A 21,110-nucleotide genomic window follows, 5' to 3' on the forward strand; every position below is an offset into this window, starting at 1 on the left:
AATGTACAGATGTGTGTATGTGTGTATGTATATGTATATATATTCACATACATACATACAGTACAGGCCAAAAGTTTGGACACACCTCCTCCTTCAATGTGTTTTCTTTATTTTCATGACCATTTACAGCACTCCATCACTCTCCTTCTTGGTCAAATAGCCCTTACACAGCCTGGAGGTGTGTTTGGGGTCATTGTCCTGTTGAAAAATAAATGATCGTCCAACTAACCTGACTTCTGCACAACACAACTGCTGGTCCCAACCCCATTGATAAAGCAAGAAATTCCACTAAATAACCCTGATAAGGCACACCTGTGAAGTGAAAACCATTTCAGGTGACTACCTGTTGAAGCTCATCGAGAGAATGGCAAGAGTGTGCAAAGCAGTAATCAGAGCAAAGGGTGGCTATTTTGAAGAAACTAGAATATAAAACATGTTTTCAGTTATTTCACCTTTTTTGTTAAGTACATAACTCCACATGTGTTCATTCATAGTTTTGATGCCTTCAGTGAGAATCTACCAATGTAAATGGTCATGAAAATAAAGAAAACACATTGAATGAGGAGGTGTGTCCAAACTTTTGGCCTGTACTATATATATATATATATATATATATATATATATATATATATATATATATATATATATATATATATATATATATATATATATATATAAAATATATTTTTTTATCCCTTCCACCTGTGTGTATAATTTGTTAATTCATTTGTGTTTCATACTTGGTGCAACACTAAGAGAGTGCAAATCTTTTACCTTTGTTTAATGAGTTCAGATAACAAACTGGGAGAGATTTTGATCTAAATTTCTTTTCCCAGAAATCTGAGCTCTTTGATGCTGTTATATTTGTGTTTGTGCATTCATGGCTTAAATTCAGATCATAGGCTTCCATTAGGCTTAACTAAAGGCCCTGAGATGGCCATTTCAATATACCGATTTTGTTTTCTACCAGCTATTTCATTGTTCGTTTTGAACACCATTCAAAGCCATTGTCAAGACGGAAGGTCACAGTCTTGTGACAAAGGTAGACGGTTCTTTGATGTTATCAAAATGTGCCATGCCAGCAGCAGCAAAACAGTCCCACAACATCGACAATCTAGTGCCATATTTCAGGATTGATAGGAAGTTCTTTTGTTTTCATTCCACTGCTAACATCAATATTACAACCAGAAAGTTCAGTTTTTGGCTCACTTAACCACAGCACTCAGTTCCATCTGTCTTATATTTTCTTTGTTACTACTAAGGGCCTTTTGTTGGGTAGCACTATCAAAATCTTTTGCTGTAAGAGTCCCATCTGAAGGTAAAGTAATGCCATGTTGCTGCCACACACTACAGTTTGCCATCTTTGAAACATGGGATTTCTTTTTTGCCATCACAATCCTTGCTGTGTGTCAGGAGAAGATCCCCTTACATTCTCTCACTTTTAAATAATGGTCCAATTCGACTGAATTGGAACTTCTTTATTATCCTCCTGACTGTGTCAAGTGGAATATTTAACTTCTTTTGTATTTTCTTCACCTTATCTGTGAATATAAATGATTTGTCTTTTTAATTTGATAGTTATTTGCTTTACCCAAAGGTGATAAGGAAAATTTTCTGTGTGTGACACATTTTTGGTACGGCCTGATTAAAATAAAATTCTTGAATAATTTTCCAGAGAATTTTGTTTTATTTTTTGTGAAGAATTCCATTTCATATTGTTTTAACTTTCTAAAAAAGGCAGATCTAATAATTTTAACAGGTAAGCATTTTAAAATAGAATAAAAAGGTTTTCAAATTGTTGCGTTTGTATATCTCTGTAGTGTTTCCAAAGTATAGTTTATCATATGGTCTTTTTATGTGGGTTTTTGTTTACCAAATAATTGTATGTGTTTACCAAGGGTATTAATAGTTGTGTGTGTTTGCCAAGAGTGTTAGTAGTTCTTAAGCCCTCTCTGTGTGTGTACATCTTTGTTGGGAGGCCAGGTACTCCATCAAGCCTAGTAATGACAAGTGCTTTCACAAAACACTGTATCAAGATGTGACCTTGGTTGGGAAGTGAAGGCCATAGTTGGACATCAGGTACGGTTGGTCAAATGTGAACTACCCATCCATTCTCCTAATGTCCCCTGCTACTACAGGGCTTCATTCTAAAATTAAAGTTAGTCCACTGGTAAATGATGCTCTTGAGGTTTGCTATTCAAACTGAGACTTCTTCATTTGAGTTAGGTGGTAAAATATCACACAAGGTCTTGTGCCTTTCTCCTTTGACCAGTCTGCATTTGGATGTACTCTTCACCTGATTGTGGTTTCACTCTCGGATTATGGTTTTATTCTTCAGTACGGCCTTGCTAACAACGTAAGCCTGGGAGCTGCTTTGCCAGTAAGATTCCAGCTCATTGTATATCCACAGTAGCGTCACTTCCCTAAAGAAAACAGAACTAGGAGGACAAAGGATTAACAGTATGTTGCAGATTTGCAATGCTATTTTGTAGAGCTGTGCCAATTACCCTTGAACAAGATTAAAAGCCGCTTCTCTTGGAGGATTATATCAAGATCTGGAGGAAGTACCATATTTTGATTAAACCTGACTTTGAGGTCAAATCATCTTCTCAGCATTTTTAGAAGAAAATTCTAGAAACTGCAGAGGTGGCCGAGAGTACAGTGAAGCGACTTTAAGCTATTTGGATGTCGCTTCAACTATATACAGATGAGAAACCTCTTAATGATAGCTCGATCATGCTGCACAGGAAATTGCATTTAGAAAGCAGGAGATTGCAAACATATGTGTACCAGTTTTCTTTCGCATCTTTAAGAATGGGACTGTCCTGGACTCACCCAAACAACTTTAATTAAAGTAAAAAGAGGAATTCAGTGTAGTGCCTTCTGGGTCTTATCATCAGGAAACCCTCAAGAATGATGTCATAGGCAATTTGAAAATGGTAAACTGAGTACATGCTGTAATGTAGGTTTAACACCTATTTTAAAATATATTTTCTGTTCAAAAGTAATTTTTTGCACGTCTAGCTGTAACAGTGCCCTGTCTAAATCTGCCCAGCCATAGTGTTAATCTACGTAGTATAATAGTGCATTTTCACTTTAGCAATTGAGCAATTAAAAGACTTTAATTTATGGACCCAGTCAGCCACTGTGGTTTGTGTGCCTAATTAAATATAGCATAACAACCCAGACTTTGTTCAGAGTGAGTATCTTTAGGAACAAGAGTATGTAAGTTACTCAGTGGCCTGCAGTGAAGATCAGAGGCTAAATTGTGGCTATGGTTGTCTTCCTTAACTAAATTCTTGCTTAATGTGATATATTATTTTTTTGAGGTTATCTAAGTAAGAAATACTCACATAAATATGTCATTTTGTTGTGCTATCCTCTTTGGGCTCTGTCAATCAACACCTTTCTAAGTGGTTTTGTTGTAATTGTTCATGATCAGCTTTTAATTAGTGTTTGTTATTAACATTGCTGTCTTGATATCAGAAGTGGACTACCTTCTCCTAAGAAGAAGCCCGGCAAGAACCGATCAGAACAAATGCCGTTATGGTCTCTTAACACTAGAATTACCAGAGCCTACGAAAAAACTCGTAAATCCGTCCCACCTTAAATCGCTTCTTAAATCCCTTCACACCTCTCCGCCAGCGTCCTTTGTCTTCTAAATGTGCTGATAAAGAGAAGCTAGAAGCAGCGGTTATTCCATCCCCCACCAATTTAGAACGTGCACGAACTTCTCCAAGCCCATGCCTTGATTGAGTATCTGGGAGTGAAGTGGAGTTGTAGAGTGGAAATAATAGATCGTTATTTGGAACACACGCATTTCATGTCTGTTCTGTTTCTACAGTAATCTGTGTAAACACATTGTTAAAACAGAAACGTTTTTATATTCTAGTAGTAGATGACAAAATGTAGGCATAAACTATATAATGTATAAAGCCTGAAGTCCAAATATCAAAGAAATATTTTCACAAAAGGTACAAATATAAGACAACAATTGCGCTTTTATTCAAAAATATAGCTGCAGAAAAAAAGCCGCCTTAACATGTGACATTGACACCCACTAATTACGACCACCTGCATCGTGGTACACTGCAGAGCTATAGCGCGTCTTTATGTGAAAACAGCCGTGTCAGATGGGGTTGTATGGATTGATTCTGAGCGATTGAGAGAATGAAAAGTGAATTAAAAAAAAAAAAAGCTAACCTTTATAAGGATCATAAATTGCACCGGCTGTTACAGACTGAAATCAAATGTATGCTTTTATTCTAAAATAGTAAGACTAAGAGCAGTTTACTTCTCAAAACGGAATACTGCAGAATCGAACTCGCGACCTTTTGATTCCCAGTCAGTAGCCGAATGTATTGCGCCATGGAACCGGTTGTAATTAGTGGGTGTCAATGTCACATGTTAAGGCGGCTTTTTTTTCTGCAGCTATATTTTTAAATAAAAGCGCAATTGTTGTCTTATATATGTACCTTTTGTGAAAATATTTCTTTGATATTTGGACTTCAGGCTTCATACATTATATAGTTTATGCCTACATTTTGTCATCTACTAGAATATAAAAAACGTTTCTGTTTTAACAATGTGTTGACACAGATTACTGTAGAAACGGAACAGACATGAAATGCGTGTGTTCCGAATAACTATCTATTATTTCCACTCTACAACTCCACTTCACTCCCAGATACTCAATCAAGGCATGGGCTTGGAGAAGTTCGTGCACGTTCTAAATTGGTGGGGTGATGGAATAAGCCGGCTGCTTCTAGCTTCTCTTTATCAGCACATTTAGAAGACAAAGGACGCTGGCGGAGAGGTGTGAAGGGATTTAAGAAGCGATTTAAGGTGGGACGGTTTTACGAGTTTTTTCGTAGGCTCTGGTAATTCTAGTGTTAAGTCGATGTCGCATTATGCAACTTCATGTCATGGAGTATGTCAGACTTGTCATCCCCAGTTGTTGAAGTTGTCAGTGGACCGTGTCATTTTTAAATGATAGAACAACGCTGGACGCTTTACTGTCTGCTTGCTGAATTTCCAGCACGGTTGAACTCTGCCCTTTTTGTGTGAAGAGCATGCTGCCTGATGGCGCTGGCGCTGTACAAAGGTTGAACAATACACCAAGCTCAGCTGCAATCTTGACTCATTTTTTTCTTTTTTTTTCCCATTCTGTCATGGTATGTAAAACATAAGATATTAGAAAGTCGATTTTCTCCTCTGTTTGTGACGTCCAAAGGAACCTGTGTTGCTGCACTCTGTGCTTTTGTTTCCAGATGAGGATTCATTGGTTGTTAGCCATCACACACACAGAGTCCGCCTCTACGAATAAAGACAAAATCAGACAAGATGGAGTTGGTGAGCATGTCAGTCCCATCAAGTGATTTACAACATGAGAGTGCGCCGCTTCAACTCGCTAAGATTATGTAAATGATGGCTACAGCTGAAATTTGCTGGAAAAGTTGCATAATGTGACACAGCCTTTTGAAATGGCATAAATCTACATTGCTAATTTGACATGATTGTCAATGCAAAGATATGTAAGCAACCAAATAAGTCAAAAAGTTCCCTTTCTGACTCAAATCAGCACAGACCTTCAGCTGTTATAAACTTAATGTGAACAGTATCTCCTCAAACCCAGTAACCCAAATGTAAAAAAATTACCTTTCAGACTCACTCTTGGGGGTACCTCTTTAACTGCATTTGTTTTTATTTTAACCAACTTTTCTGTTCAAAAGCCACTTTCAATTTAATTAGCAACTTTATTTCTGATAGTCAGAAGTAGATCTTAACCTGTGGTGAATATTCTGCAAAATCAGTATACCAATTATTATAACCTTTCTAATTTTGAAAAGTATTTGGTATTCCAGAGAATTCATAGCATATTGGAGCCACTTTCAAATGCTAGCAAAGAAAAGTTCATTGACACTAAAATATAATCTACTGAGCAAGACTGAAGACTTCACATGTGGGTAATTCCATGTGAAATCATTACACTTTCAGACCTCATCATCACAGATTTTAACAAAACTTGGCGGCTGATTTGGTAATATACGTAACCCATGGAACTGAAATTGCATGTGTCTTAGATCAATATTAATGGAGATTTAAGCTAACAAAGTTTGAAGTTATACAGTGGTATGAAAAACTATTTGCCCCCTTCCTGATTTCTTATTCTTTTGCATGTTTGTCACACAAAATGTTTCTGATCATCAAACACATTTAACCATTAGTCAAATATAACACAAGTAAACACAAAATGCAGTTTTTAAATGATGGTTTTTATTATTTAGGGAGAAAAAATCCAAACCTACATGGCCCTGTGTGAAAAAGTAATTGCCCCCTGAACCTAATAACTGGTTGGGCCACCCTTAGCAGCAATAACTGCGATCAAGCGTTTATGATAACTTGCAATGAGTCTTTTACAGCGCTCTGGAGGAATTTTGGCCCACTCATCTTTGCAGAATTGTTGTAATTCAGCTTTATTTGAGGGTTTTCTAGCATGAACCGCCTTTTTAAGGTCATGCCATAGCATCTCAATTGGATTCAGGTCAGGACTTTGACTAGGCCACTCCAAAGTCTTCATTTTGTGTTTCTTCAGCCATTCAGAGGTGGATTTGCTGGTGTGTTTTGGGTCATTGTCCTGTTGCAGCACCCAAGATCGCTTCAGCTTGAGCTGACGAACAGATGGCCGGACATTCTCCTTCAGGATTTTTTGGTAGACAGTAGAATTCATGGTTCCATCTATCACAGCAAGCCTTCCAGGTCCTGAAGCAGCAAAACAACCCCAGACCATCAAACTACCACCACCATATTTTACTGTTGGTATGATGTTCTTTTTCTGAAATGCTGTGTTCCTTTTACGCCAGATGTAACGGACATTTGCCTTCCAAAAGTTCAACTTTTGTCTCATCGGTCCACAAGGTATTTTCCCAAAAGTCTTGGCAATCATTGAGATGTTTCTTAGCAAAATTGAGACAAGCCCTAATGTTCTTTTTGCTTAACAGTGGTTTCGTCTTGGAAATCTGCCATGCAGGCCGTTTTGCCCAGTCTCTTTCTTATGGTGGAGTCGTGAACACTGACCTTAATTGAGGCAAGTGAGGCCTGCAGTTCTTTAGACGTTGTCCTGTGGTCTTTTGTGACCTCTCGGATGAGTCGTCTCTGCGCTCTTCGGGTAATTTTGGTCGGCCGGCCACTCCTGGGAAGGTTTACCACTGTTCCATGTTTTTGCCATTTGTGGATAATGGCTCTGACTGTGGTTCACTGGAGTCCCAAAGCTTTAGAAATGGCTCTATAACCTTTACCAGACTGATAGATCTCAATGACTTCTGTTCTCATTTGTTCTTGAATTTCTTTGGATCTTGGCATGATGTCTAGCTTTTGAGGTGCTTTTGGTCTACTTCTCTGTGTCAGGCAGCTCCCATTTAAGTGATTTCTTGATTGAAACAGGTGTGGCAGTAATCAGGAAATTGAACTCAGGTGTGATACACCACAGTTAGGTTATTTTTGAACAAGGGGGCAATTACTTTTTCACACAGGGCCATGTAGGTTTAGATTTTTTTTTCTCCCTAAATAATAAAAACCAACATTTAAAAACTGCATTTTGTGTTTACTTGTGTTATATTTGACTAATGGTGATGATCAGAAACATTTTGTGTGACAAACATGCAAAAGAATAAGAAATCAGGAAGGGGGCAAATAGTTTTTCACACCACTGTAGGGGGGATTATGACTTTGACTGACTATAACTACCTAAATATAAGCTAAACAGAAATGGTTCCCATATTTGTTTTAAAGCATTTTGGCCATCTTGGTATTGTGTAAACACAATGCTAACCCCAAAATGAAAAGTTACCATGTTATGAGTGATTATATGAATTACAACTGAATAGTGAAAAAAAACCTGTATTTGTATTTTTCTAAAGCTCGCTTGTAATGTCCTGAAAATCTCCAGAAAATTTCATCTTTGGTTTTTGAGTCATTGCTGAGCTATCATTACTTGTAGGTGGCATCACTTGGTTTCATATCACTAATGGGCCTTTTTCATAGCAGCCATTTTGACATGAAACGGTATTGCAAGCACGTGTGTAAGTAATTACGTTCATTAAGGTTCCAATTATGATACACTGAAATTGAACCGAAGCTTCATTAGTGACCCTAGTTCTTGCCATGTTATTTCATGTCAAAATGGCAGCTGTGAAAAGGGCCCATTCCAGTGTGGCTAAGAAATGCCAATGCTCTGCCCTGCATTCATCAGAGGGGAGTGAGGTGTGCAAATCGGCCAGGTGTAATCAATCCGTAGCAGATGCTGTCAATTACCTGATGGACATAAAAGCATCGTCTTTGCTGCAGCAACATACATTTTCACAAGACTCAATCAGAAATCTTGTTGTGACCCTTTCAAATGCCATCTGAAGAAGATAACCCATGCTTTAAGGATGGGCCTGAGAAAGCAAAACAGGATCACCCAAGTCTCAATTTAAGGTCAGGTCAACACATCTGCAGAAATTCACACCCAAGAACAAACTATTTTGTCAGTCTGACTTTTCCAGTAGTGACTTAGGAGACCTTCTCGATCCTGAACCTATGGCTGGTCCCTCAACATCTGCAGATGAAGGTACAAGGAGCCACAGTGTTAATCTAATATATAGTGCATTTTCTCTGTAGCAACTGAGCAATCCAGAGACTTTAATTTATGGACCCAGTCCTCCACTGTGGTTTGTGTGCCTAAGCAAATGCAGTATAACAACTGTTTCAGTTTATTTAGTTTTTGTGTTAGTTTTTCAGGTTTATGAGGAAAGGTTTGATCTGTATTTTCTAAAAACATACAATGAATGAGTGCATGATCTCAAATATGATTTACTTAATTCAAGGCCCTTTTTAGTAGGCCAGTGTCTCTCAAGAAGTCAAAAGTGTGAACTGAAGAGAAAATCTAAAACTATTCTGATGTTGCCATTAAATTCTGTTTTGTTTTAGTTACTTTGGTGTTATTGTCTTTTTTGGTCATTTTTAACTATAATTGGCATTTTCATTTCAGTTAAAATTATATTTCCACTGCTAGTTCTGGCTTTAGTCTTAGTTTTCATGAACCCTAATAACCCTTCACCATTCACTGATCACTAACTGCTATTCAATGGCATTGTAAGGAATTGTTTTGATGCACACTTCAGATAAGTAGTGATATTTTAGCAACGACTCAAAAACCAAAGACTAAATTCTCTGGAGATGTTCATGACATTATAAGATAGCTTTAGTAAAACAATTGACCAATTTTAAAATATACTTTTTTTTGCTATTTAACTTTTAATATTCTAATCACTCATAACATAGTAATTTTTCATTTTGAGGAATAGCATTTATTTACGCAATATACAGTTAGGTCCATAAACATTTGGACAGAGACAACTTTTTTCTCATTTTGGTTCTGTACATTACCACAATGAATTTTAAATGAAGCAACTCAGATGCAGTTGAAGTGCAGACTTTCAGCTTTAATTCAGTGAGTTAAACAAAAAGATTGCATAAAAATGTGAGGCAACTAAAGCATTTTTTTAATACAATCCCTTTATTTCAGGGGCTCAAAAGTAATTGGACAAATTAAATAACTGGAAATAAAATGTTCATTTCTAATACTTGGTTGAAAACCCTTTGCTGGTAATGCCAGCCTGAAGTCTTGAACTCCTGGACATCACCAGATGCTGGGTTTCCTCCTTTTTCGTGCTCTGCCAGGCCTTTACTTTCAGTTGCTGTTTGTTTGTGGGTCTTTCTGTCCGAAGTTTAGTCTTCAACAAGTGAAATGCATGCTCAGTGGGGTAAAGATCAGGTGACTGACTTGGCCATTCAAGAATTTTCCACTTCTTTGCTTTAATAAACTCCTGGGTTGCTTTGGCTGTATGTTTTGGGTCATTGTCCATCTGTATCATGAAGCGTCGCCCAATCAATTTGACTGCATTTAGCTGGATTTGAGCAGACAGTATGTCTCTGAACACCTCAGAATTCATTCGGCTGCTTCTGTCCTGTGTCACATCATCAATAAACACTAGTGTCCCAGTGCCACTGGCAGCCATGCACACCCAAGCCATCACACTCCCTCCACCGTGTTTTACAGATGATGTGCTATGCTTTGGATAATGAGCAGTTCCACGCCTTCTCCATACTTTTTTCTTGCCATCATTCTGGTAGAGGTTGATCTTGGTTTCATCTGTCCAAAAATGTTTTTCCAGAACTGTGCTGGCTTTTTTAGATTTTCTTCAGCAAAGTCCAAACTAGCCTTTCTATTCTTGAGGCTTATGAGTGGCTTGCACCCTGCAGTTCACCCTCTGTATTTACTTTCATGCGGTCTTCTCTTTACGGTAGACTTGGATATCGATCACCACCCCTGGAGAGTGTTGTTCACTTGGTTGGCTGTCGTGAAGGGGTTTCTCTTCATCATGGAAATGATTTTGTGATCATCCACCACTGTTGTCTTTCCCCTGGATGTCCAGGTGTTTTTGCGTTGCTGAGTTCACCAGTGCTTGCTCTCTTTCTCAGGATGTACCAAACTGTAGATTTTGCCACTCGTAATATTGTAGCAATTTCTCGGATGGGTTTTTTCTGTTTTCGCAGCTTAAGGATGGCTTCTTTCACCTGCATGGAGAGCTCCTTTGACCGCATGTTTTCTGTTCACAGCAAAATCTTCCACATGCAAGCACCACACCTCAGATCAACTCCAGGCCTTTTTTCTGCTTAATTGATAAGGACATAACGATGGACTTGAACACTCCTGCCCCTTTGAGTCAATTATCCAATTACTTTTGAGCCCCTGAAATGAAGGGATTGTGTTAAAAAAATGCTTTAGTTGCCTCACATTTTTATGCAATCGTTTTGTTCAACTCACTGAATTAAAGCTGAAAGTCTGCAATTCAACTGCATCTGAGTTGCTTCATTTAAAATTCATTGTGGTAATGTACAGAACCAAAATTAGAAAAAAGCTGTCTCTGTCCAAATATTTATGGACCTAACTGTATAGAGGCGAGATTGCGTTGGTTTGGACGTGTGCAGAGGAGAGGTGCTGAGTATATTGAGAGAAGGATGCTAAGGATAGAACTGCCAGGCAAGAGAAAAAGAGGAAGGCCTAAGAGAAGGTTTATGGATGTGGTGAGAGAGGACATGCAGGTGATGGGTGTGACAGAGCAAGATGACGAGGACAGGAAGATCTAGAAGAAGATGATCTGCTGTGGCGACCCCTATTGGGAGCAGCCAACAGAAGAAGAGAGCTGGAAAGGAGTTTTAAAGTGATATTAGAACCATTACTATGCAACTTATATTTTGGGAGTGTCACAAAAAACAGGCGCCAGAGTCATAAAAAGGTTTGGGGCAGCCACCCGTATAATATTTCCTGGCTGCAAAAGGATGCATTGTTCACACTGATGTGCTCAGTACGGAGTACAAAACAGAACTGTTGAGTTAGGATAAATATGGCAGCTTTATAGGCCAGCAAGGGAAGTGAGGTCATTCAGGGTGGAAGCAGAAGGGTCCTCTTCCATAGGCTTGGACTCGGACGTGACTTCATCCAAAGGGTCGGAACCAGAAGGCTCTTCATTCATAGGTTCCACACCGGAAGTGACATCCTCAGGGCCAGGCAGGATTTCCCATGAACGGTCTACAGGAAAGTGAGAGAAAAGGTCAGTGTACTCCGCCACCCCCTGGTCTTGTGTGGAATTACTCTCATTTAGACCCTTTAGCTGCCTCCCACATGTGTGACAGGAGATATAGCCATTTAAAGTCATCAAATAATAAGTTCAAACTTTATCTTAAATCTTCCTTAATATTGATCCAAGACACATGCAATTTCAGCTCCATGGGTTACTCATATCAGCATGCCAAGTTTTGTTAGTATCTGTGACAATGAGGTCCAAAAGTGTAATTATTTGACATGGAATTACCCATACGCCCTGTTTTATTGTAAATTTATAGTACTTTGGCCTGGGAGCTGTAAATAAAAGAGAAAATATAGAAATTACCTTCTGTCTTGAATTGTTGTGTAAATGTGTCCTAAGCAGGATCTGCTCGATTATTTTCAATTCACCTCTTTGTGCTCATAATGAAGAAGCAAGTGGCTATTTTAATAACGGAAAGTCTGGCCTAATCATAAGCAATGCCCTCCCTTAGTGACTAGGGTATTGGAGTACAAAGGACGCGGTCGCTTAGTTCAGTCTCACTACTGACTGACCATATTGTGCTGAGTGAGATACTTAAACCTCCAAGCTATCATTGTAAAATTACACAAGGAATTGTAGTCTTCCTGTATAATGCTGCACAAAATCAATACTGAATGTTCATTTACTGCCACTGACTCCTGGTGTTCTCCTCAGACAGTCACTTAACCTCCCAGTGCTGTCATGTTGTAGACATTTATAAACGATTACACTGTGATTTACAAATCTATTTGGATAAAAGTGTCTGCTAGTCCGGACAGTCCGGACAAATGTGCTCAGTGTTTCTCAAACACAAGGTCAAAATAAAGACCAAACTTAAAGATTCTTTAGTTTAGTTAGCTTAGTTTGGAGAAAGCACTTTCTTAATGAGCAGCCATTTTTTTAAAAAAAGAATTATGGGATATGAGAATCTTAAACTTCAAGAACAAATCTATTTCTGTGAATAAATTACATAGGTCTTTGCACAGTTTCACAGAAAAATGAAAATGTCTTTTTAAAGCACTTAATTTTGATGGAAGAAATTAGCAAGAAGAATTTGCTTATAATTGAACCTTTTTGAAACATAAACCTGCTGCCATAGGATTTATTTAGGAGAAAGTTTGAGACACTAAACTGGTGTATTCTTAAATGTTTTTGTTTGTGTTTGTTTGTTTCTTGCACAACAGTTTTCTATGATTAATATATTTTTGTGTCTTTAATTTTGACAGCAAAATATGTGAAAAAAGAAAAGACTTCCAGAATTCAGAAGACTCCATCTTCCGTTCTAGTGAGTAAGCTGATGATATCATGTTACTGACATTCTTTGCCATTGGTGAGCACATACAGTGGATTCAAAATGTATTGTGGTCCCTTTACTTTCTGCACACTTTCTTATAGTGTAGTAGCTTCAATTTGAAATGGATACATTTAACATTTTTGCCCCTCAGTCTACACTCCGTGACCCATACTGACAAAGAGAAAACATGTTTTCTGGTAGGTTTTCAAATTTCGGAAAAATCAAAAGCTGAAATCTCTCATTCATAGAAGTATTCTGACTCTAATTCAGTACATTGTAGGGTCTCTTTGTTAGCAATTCTAGCTTTGAGTTTTCTTGGGTAAGTCTGTACAAGCTTTGCACAAATAGATTTGGGCAGTTTGTCCCGTTTTTCTCACTGGCAGGTCCTCTGAAGCTCTGTTGGATTGGAGGGGAAGCTTCTGTAAACTGCCATCTTCAGGTCTCTCAACAGGTGTTTTATTTATAGGCAAGTCTGGGCCTTGTCTTGTCCACTCAGACACTCCAGCATTGTTGTTGCTGCATGCTTTGGTTCAGTGTTGTGCTGAATGGTGAACTGTCTCCCCAGGTGACATACATTCCGGAGCAGGTCTTCTTTAAGTTCCTATTTCTGTTTGGCTACATTGATCCTTCACTCAGTTCTGACCAGTCTCCTTGTCCCTTTCACTGAGAAGCATCCCAAGAACATGATACTGACACTGTGTTTCACTGTATGGATGGCATAAGGAAGGTGATGAGATGTAAAAAAAAAAAAAAAAATTCAATTTTGGGGATCAATAGTGTATCTCTTTATGTACCAGGCAAATAACTGAGCATCATTCTGCCATATTCAGTAGTGTCTTTCATATATATCATTGTTTGCTGATCTTTATTTCTGTCTGAAGCATACATACACATGCACCTACCATGGTATAAGATCTTCTATCATACAATGCCATTCGTATCTATAATCAATTGTTGACTTCCTTGTGTTTGTCACACGTATACATAACATGATTTAAGGAACTATCTGTAAGTTTATCTTTGTGCTCTCTATCTCTCTCTTCCCCTATCCATCAACATAGTTCTTGTTACTCTCTGCATAGACTCACTCAAGTCATGTCATCTGCTATCACCTCTATCCGTATAGTTTTTGACTTTCCTTTCGGACTCATCCTAATCAAGATTACAATTTTACCCAGTTTCCCTGTACCTTCAGTTATGCACAAACAAATCTGCACTGTTTTTTTCCCCTCCATTTTAATTCTTTCCATTACTCCATAAGTCATCTTTTCATCAGTTCCACTCATTACTTAACTTTCTCAGCTTCATTTTCTGGCTTTATCTGTTAAGACTCTTCTCCACACACCATTCTATTATAGAGGTTGTCTAAATATCTTCACTACCCACGAGTCATAGGGGTCACCACCACCTGTCACTTTCCTATTATTTTCAGAGGAAGCTGAGGAAATGGATTGAGACATTTATTATACATTAGATCAATCTTGATAAGAAAAGGCCATTCAGTGCACACAACATGCTCACCAATCCTATCCCTATAATTTCTACAATATAATATCTGTTGATTGTGAGATTCTGGTTCTAGTCGCTCTCAGCAAAATCTTCAAGAACAACACAAGCTCACCACTTGCTGGTCTCCATCACCACTTTTAACTATACCACTTAGTGAACCCTAAAATGCACAGCTAGTCTGTTTCTTTGCATGTATCTATTGTTAATGGCACTTAGCTGAATACTTCTAGTACCTTTATTTTAAAGAGATGTCCAGTGTATACAACACATTTTGTAATTATCTGTTGACTTTCCCTTGAAAAAATACAGTTTGGCATGATGTAAAATCCATGACAATACATAAAACATGTAAACAGGTGACCTTGAGATTTGTATGTCCACTGGAAATCAAAACACTCCATGTAGAGGACTTTCAAAATCATCTTTTATTCAACCTAAAAGTGAAGCAAAAGCTTAAACAGTGCTTACTGTCATAAGGGTGGTGAATACTTAAATAGTACTTTTGGTCTTAAGTAAATTTGAAAAAGTGAAGTGCTGTTTAGCTGGTAAACTTGCAAGCAGGTTTGACTTAGTCTGCTTAGCTTAAGATAGATTTAATCATAAATGCACATAGTAAATAACATTTTAAACTAAAATAGCACCCTCAAACCAGCTTAATCCAATCGCAGGGCATTGGAGGGTGGCAGCATTGCAAACAAGGCAGGAAGCAGCCCTGGACATGGCATCGGTCCCTCACAGGCCCACTCATGCACTCACCTATTCTTGTAAGAGGTCATCTCAGAAACACCAGTTAACCTGATGCCTGCCTTTGAGAATGTGAGAGAAAAACCCTGCACATGAGATTGGAACTCAGGGCTCTGAATCTGTTAGACTACGGTGGTAACCACTACACTAAAGTTTATAAACGAAAATATTTCATGAAACTTTTTTTTTTTTTTTAACATATCTTGCTGATTTTATGTATGCAGTCAGAATGATATATGTATATACACAAAGAAAGGCTATATGTTAAATGTGATCAGTTTGATGCCAATCAGTGTCACGAATCCTTGGAAATTAACATATACTCAGCAAAAAAAGAAACGTCCCTTTTTCAGGACTGTGTATTTCAACAATAATGTTTTAAAAATCCAAATAACTTTCCAGATCTTCATTGTAAAGGGTTTAAACAATGTTTTCCATGCATGTTCAATTAACCCTAATCAATTAATTAACATGCACCTGTGGAATGGTCGTTAAGACCTTAACAGCTTACAGAGAGTAGGCATTTAAGGTCACAGTTCTAAAAACGCAGGACACTAAAGAGACTTGTCTACCGACTGTGAAAAACACCCAAAGAAAGTGAACATGCATTAGGCATGCTGCAGGGAGGCATGAGGACTGCTGATGTGGCTAGGGCACTAAATTGCCATGTCCGCACTGTGAGACGCCTAAGACAGCACAACAGGGAGACAGGAAGGACAGCTGATCATCCTCGCAGTGGAAGACCACGTGTAACAACACCTGCACAGGATCGGTACATCCGAATATCACACCTGCGTGACAGGTACAGGATGGCCACAACAACTGCCCGAGTCACACCAGGAACACACAATCCCTCCATCAGTGCTCAGACGGTCCGCAATAGGCTGAGAGAGGCTGGACTGAGGGCTTGTAGGCCTGTTGTAAGGCAGGTCCTTACCAGACATCACCAGCAACAACGCCTATGGGCACAAACCCACCTTTGCTGGACCAGACAGGAGTGGCAAAAAGTGCTCTTCACTGATGAGTCACGGTTTTGTCTCACCAGGGGTGATGGACGGATTCGTGTTTATCGTTGAAGGAATGAGCGTTACACCGAGGCCTGTACCCTGGAGCGGGATCGATTTGGATCGATGGTTAGGGCCATTCTGCCCAGAAATGTCCAGAAACTTGCAGGTGCCTTGGTGGAAGAGTGGGGTAACATCTCACAGCAAGAACTGACAAATCTGGTCCAGTCCATGAGGAGGAGATGCACTGCAGTACTTCAAGCAGCTGGTGGCCACACCAGAGACTGACTGGTACTTTGGATGTTGAGCCTCCCTTCATTCAGGGACACATTGTGAAACATTTTTAGTTTATGTCTTATGGTGTTGAATCTTTTAGTGTTCATACAAATATTTGCACATTAAGTTTACTGAAAGTAAAAACAGTTGAACGTCAGAGGATGTTTCTTTTTTTGCTGAGTATATATATTTATGCTCGGTCTTTTTATGCAGTGCCTTGCACAGCATGCACTATCACACAGTGTCCTGGAAAAATGTCAGTTGTTTTTACAGCTTATTGTTATTAAGCACATGTAATAAAATCCTAAATTAAATTAATGTTAAGATCATAATACATGCATAATTTCACACATTTTCAAATGACTAAATCTACTTAATGATCACAGGGTGTAGGGGTGTATCTGAGCAGCACTAGGCATAAAGCAGGAACCAACTCTGGACAGGGTGCCATTCCATTGTGGGAGACGCACACAATCACAGTTTACAATCACCAGTTAGTGTAACTTGCAAGTCTTTCGGGGTGAACACATAGACCTTTGAAAATGCAGACTTTAAATGTGCTGTAATTTGCTTATGTTTATTATGTAGCCCTTTCCTGATTGGATACTGGTGATTATGTCTCATTCCCTGATTGGTCATCCTTCAAAGAGGAAAACTATATTCCAGCATAGTGAACGTAGAGGAGTTGCGTCCCATGGCTGTGCTCGCTTGCTTACCTGTATGCAAGTAAATTGCATTTTTGTACAGTTTAAATGCTGCTTACATGGACAAAAAGCAAATAATTTATCGGCCAATACAGTTTTGTTAAAAATCCTATAGATGGTGGGGTTCAGGGATTTTGCTGCCAATGTGCTCATGCCCAATGTAGGCAACCATCAATGTCATTTTAATGCAGACGGAGATACTTTTGTACAAGGTGTGGATGGAAGTAGTTGTTGTTTAAAAATGCCATTTTTAAATGAGAACATGGTAGTGCGGATGTAGTTTTAGCCTTTCATAACTCCTCCTGATTTATATGCAGCAGTTTTCACAATATTATCTAGCCTTTTTCCTTTTCCTGTTTTAATTGATTCAGCATATTGTCAACTGTTGCCTACCTTTTTAATTGCCACAGCACATTGCTTACTGTTGTTATTCGACATATGCCATTGAATCCCAAATTGAATTAATGCAAGGGTCAAAATATCTTAAAAAGAAAGTAAGGCGAAATGTAATTAAAGATAATAGCACAGATCACTCAAGTCTGACAATGTAATATAATTCTGGTAGCTGAGACATTGAAAAGCACTTTAATAAAAGAAAAATAAACTCTTATAAAACTCTCTTCCTTTTTCTTTTTTCTTTTGTTTTTTGAAAACTTGATTTGCATCATCCACTAAAATATAAAGAGCAGAAAAAAAACATTAAATGTGACAGACATTACCCAGTAACCCATCGGCTTATAAAGCTATTAGAACCAGTAGCAGCAGTAGTAGTAAATAGGTTTAGATGAATGATATTAGGTGACTGGGGGCACTTTGTCTGTTAGAGAAGATGATTCTCGTACCATTCGACATATTGTCAGTACTAGACTAATGTCATAGTTGATTTGTAGATGTAGCCGGACTTTGCAGCATGTTGTCTAGACATAGTGCGATATTGCTATTGTGTGCACCATCCATCTGATATGATGGATTGCCAATTTTGCCATTTTAACTTGATGTAAGAATGAAAGCATTCATTTTCTTAATGATCGAATCAAGTTTAATTTGTCACATGCAATTATACACGGTACACAATGTAGTGAAATGCTTAGTTATTGAACTCCAAGACTGCGCATTAGAAGAAGAATATAAAAAGTACACAACAAATGTCATTCATTTTTTACTTTGTTTTTAATGATGTGTCAGTACTGTTTTTATTCCCGGATTTTTAACATATAGAGGATAATTTGACTCAATTACAGACAGGATACGAATATGACAGAATAACAAATGAGACAATCGGAGGTACAACAAAAGTAGAAGAAATGACTAAGAAAGTACAGGGAAACTAGATGGAAGTGGTATGAACATGTATTAAGGAGAGACGATGAATATGTGGTCAAAAGAGTGATGGGAATGGCAGTACAGGGGAAGAGAAAGAGAGGGAGGCCAAAGCGGAGGTGGAAGGATAAAGTAAAAGAAGATCTGAAGGAAAAAAGGGGGGTGATGAGGGTCAGGACCAAACTGTGTGGAGAAGGTTGCTCAAGCACATCAACCCCACATAGTAGTGGGAAAAGATGAAGAGGAAGAAGAAGGGGATGGTAATTTGACTCCCAGAGTTCTTTTTCTTTCTCCAACAATTTAGCTTTGCAACTTCTGGCAACTGCCAAACCCTGAACTCCAAATACAGGCAGTAAAATATATAGATATGATTTTTTTGATTATCTGGGTATGATGAGGTTGAAGAATTAGGCTAGGGGTATTTATACAGTACAGAGCATGGGAATCTTAGTATTTGTGGTCAATGTATCGACCAATCAGTGAAATAGCTTTTACATCACTAAAAGAGCGTACCTCACTTGGAAAAATACTGAAATGATTTAAGGTTCAAGTACCCCTTGAGTTACAGGATAGAATGAACATTATCAAAAACTTCTAATATGCTCACACAACAATACATTCAACCCTTTAGCGATGAAAATAATACATTTATAGCTAGGTATCTCACAATGCATGAATACAGCTTCAAGCTGACTCTTTTTATAGTATATACTGGACTTTAAATAGCATAGAAATGATTTCCCTTTAGCATCCTAAAGTTAGGATTAAATATTGCTGAACCAAAAGGCAGTAGTTATTGGTCATGTTAGGTTTTGTTATGGTATATTTGATCAGGATTGAATATTTCTGCATTACAAATGTTTTATTTTCCTTTCACTTGATTTGCAGCCACCCTGACCAAGCATGATACTTCTGTAAGCATCTTGTTGCACATTTACTGTAGTACTTTGGTCATCAGGAGAGCTGTAAAACACTGTTCCAAGAATAACTGACTTGCTGGACTCAGTGTAGAGTGCGGAAACGGGAAATGACATTAGCCTAGTGACTTCACATTGCACATTAAGATCTAACTTTCCACTACTATGTGTAAATTTAGCTGAATGCATTTTGTGCAGTTCTTCCCTTCCTAGAGAATGCAAAAAGTGAGATCCTATCGGAGACGGGATCTGTAATACTCCTTGAGAAGGAATCTTCTTCTTTTGGCTGCTTCTGTTAGGGGTCGCCACAGCAGATCATATTTTTCCATATCTTCCTGTCCTCTGCATCTTACTCTATTACATCCATCACCTGCATGTCTACTCTCACCACATCCATAAACCTCCTCTTAGGCCTTCCACTTTTCCTTTTTCCTGGCCAATTCATCCTTAACATCCTTCTCCCAATATACTCATCATCTCTCCTCAGCACATGTCCAAACCAACACAATCTCGCCTCTCTGTCTCCAAACCGTCCAACCTGAGCTGACCCTCTAATATCCTCATTTCTAATCTTGTCCATCCTCTTCACACCCAATGCGAATCTTAACATCTTTAACTCTGCCACCTATATAGGATATAATCTGCCTGTGTGCATCTTCCTCCACTCTTGTCACCCTATGCTCCTCCCTTAAAATACGTATTCACCACAGCTATGCCCATCCTTTTTGCAAAAGTCACTACCGTCATACCTTCAGCATTCCTCCTCTTGACATCATACCGACCCCTCATCTCCTCTGTTCCTTTCACCAACATTGAAAATCCATTGAAATCAGCTGCAATCCCCACTCTCTCTCCCTTAGGTACACTATCCACCACTTCATCCAACTCACTCCAGAAATCTTTCCCATCCATCGCATGCATAACTTGCGGGGCATATGCACGAACAACATTCATCATCACACCTCCAATTTCCAGTTTCATAATCATCTCTCTGTTTGACACTCTTTTCACCTCCAATACACTCTTGACATACTGTTCCTTCAGAATAACTCCTACCCCATTTCCACACCATGACAGTACAATTTGAACCCACCTCCAATCCACCTGGCCTTACTTCCCTTCCATTTAGTCTCGTGCATGCACAATATATCAACCTTCTCTCCATCATATCGGCTAACTCTATCCCCTTACTAGTCATACTGCCAACATTCAAAGTTCCTACAAAAAATTTTACTCGCTTTACCTTCCTCCTCTCCTCCGGGACACGTCTTCCCCCTCTTCTCCTTATTCGGCCAACAGTAGCCCTGTTTCCGCCAGCACCCTGTTGGCTAACAGTATTGGCGGCGGCCATTGTTAACCAGGGCCTAGACTCATCCCGTATGGAAATCTGTATTATTGTTTGCATATTGATCTGGCAGAATTTTACACCAAATGCCCTTCCTGATATAATTCTCAGCATTTATCTGGGCTTTTGACCAGCACGAACAAACACAGTGGTTTGTGCATCCCCTGTGACTGGGTTACTCCTTGAGAAGGAATGTTCTCAGCAATATTTCGTTAAATGTAAACATGTACACTTTCATCAGATGGTAGATTCGGTATTAAGATAACAAAACTAACCAAACCTGTTGTAGCTGAGCTAAGGTGGTTGAACACAGGTGTCAAATCAA

At 38.6% G+C, this 21,110-nt stretch overlaps 1 protein-coding gene across 3 annotated transcripts in view; it reads left to right on the plus strand.

The window, feature by feature from the left end:
* The window catches only part of LOC120518520 (zinc finger protein 62 homolog), a 49,705-nt gene that overhangs the window by 17,156 nt on the left and 11,439 nt on the right, over window positions 1–21,110 (plus strand). The window contains exons 2-3 of one of the 3 annotated variants that reach the window (XM_039741360.1): window positions 11,653–11,657; window positions 12,899–12,957. The gene's annotated coding sequence lies outside the window, so the exon portion shown is untranslated. Of the gene's footprint in view, window positions 1–11,356; window positions 11,658–12,898; window positions 12,958–21,110 lie in introns of those variants that run through there. The other 2 variants (XM_039741359.1, XM_039741358.1) reach the window with 2 other exon arrangements.

The sequence above is a fragment of the Polypterus senegalus genome, chromosome 18 (assembly GCF_016835505.1).
Source record: "Polypterus senegalus isolate Bchr_013 chromosome 18, ASM1683550v1, whole genome shotgun sequence".
Classification (NCBI taxonomy): Eukaryota; Metazoa; Chordata; class Cladistia; order Polypteriformes; family Polypteridae; genus Polypterus; species Polypterus senegalus.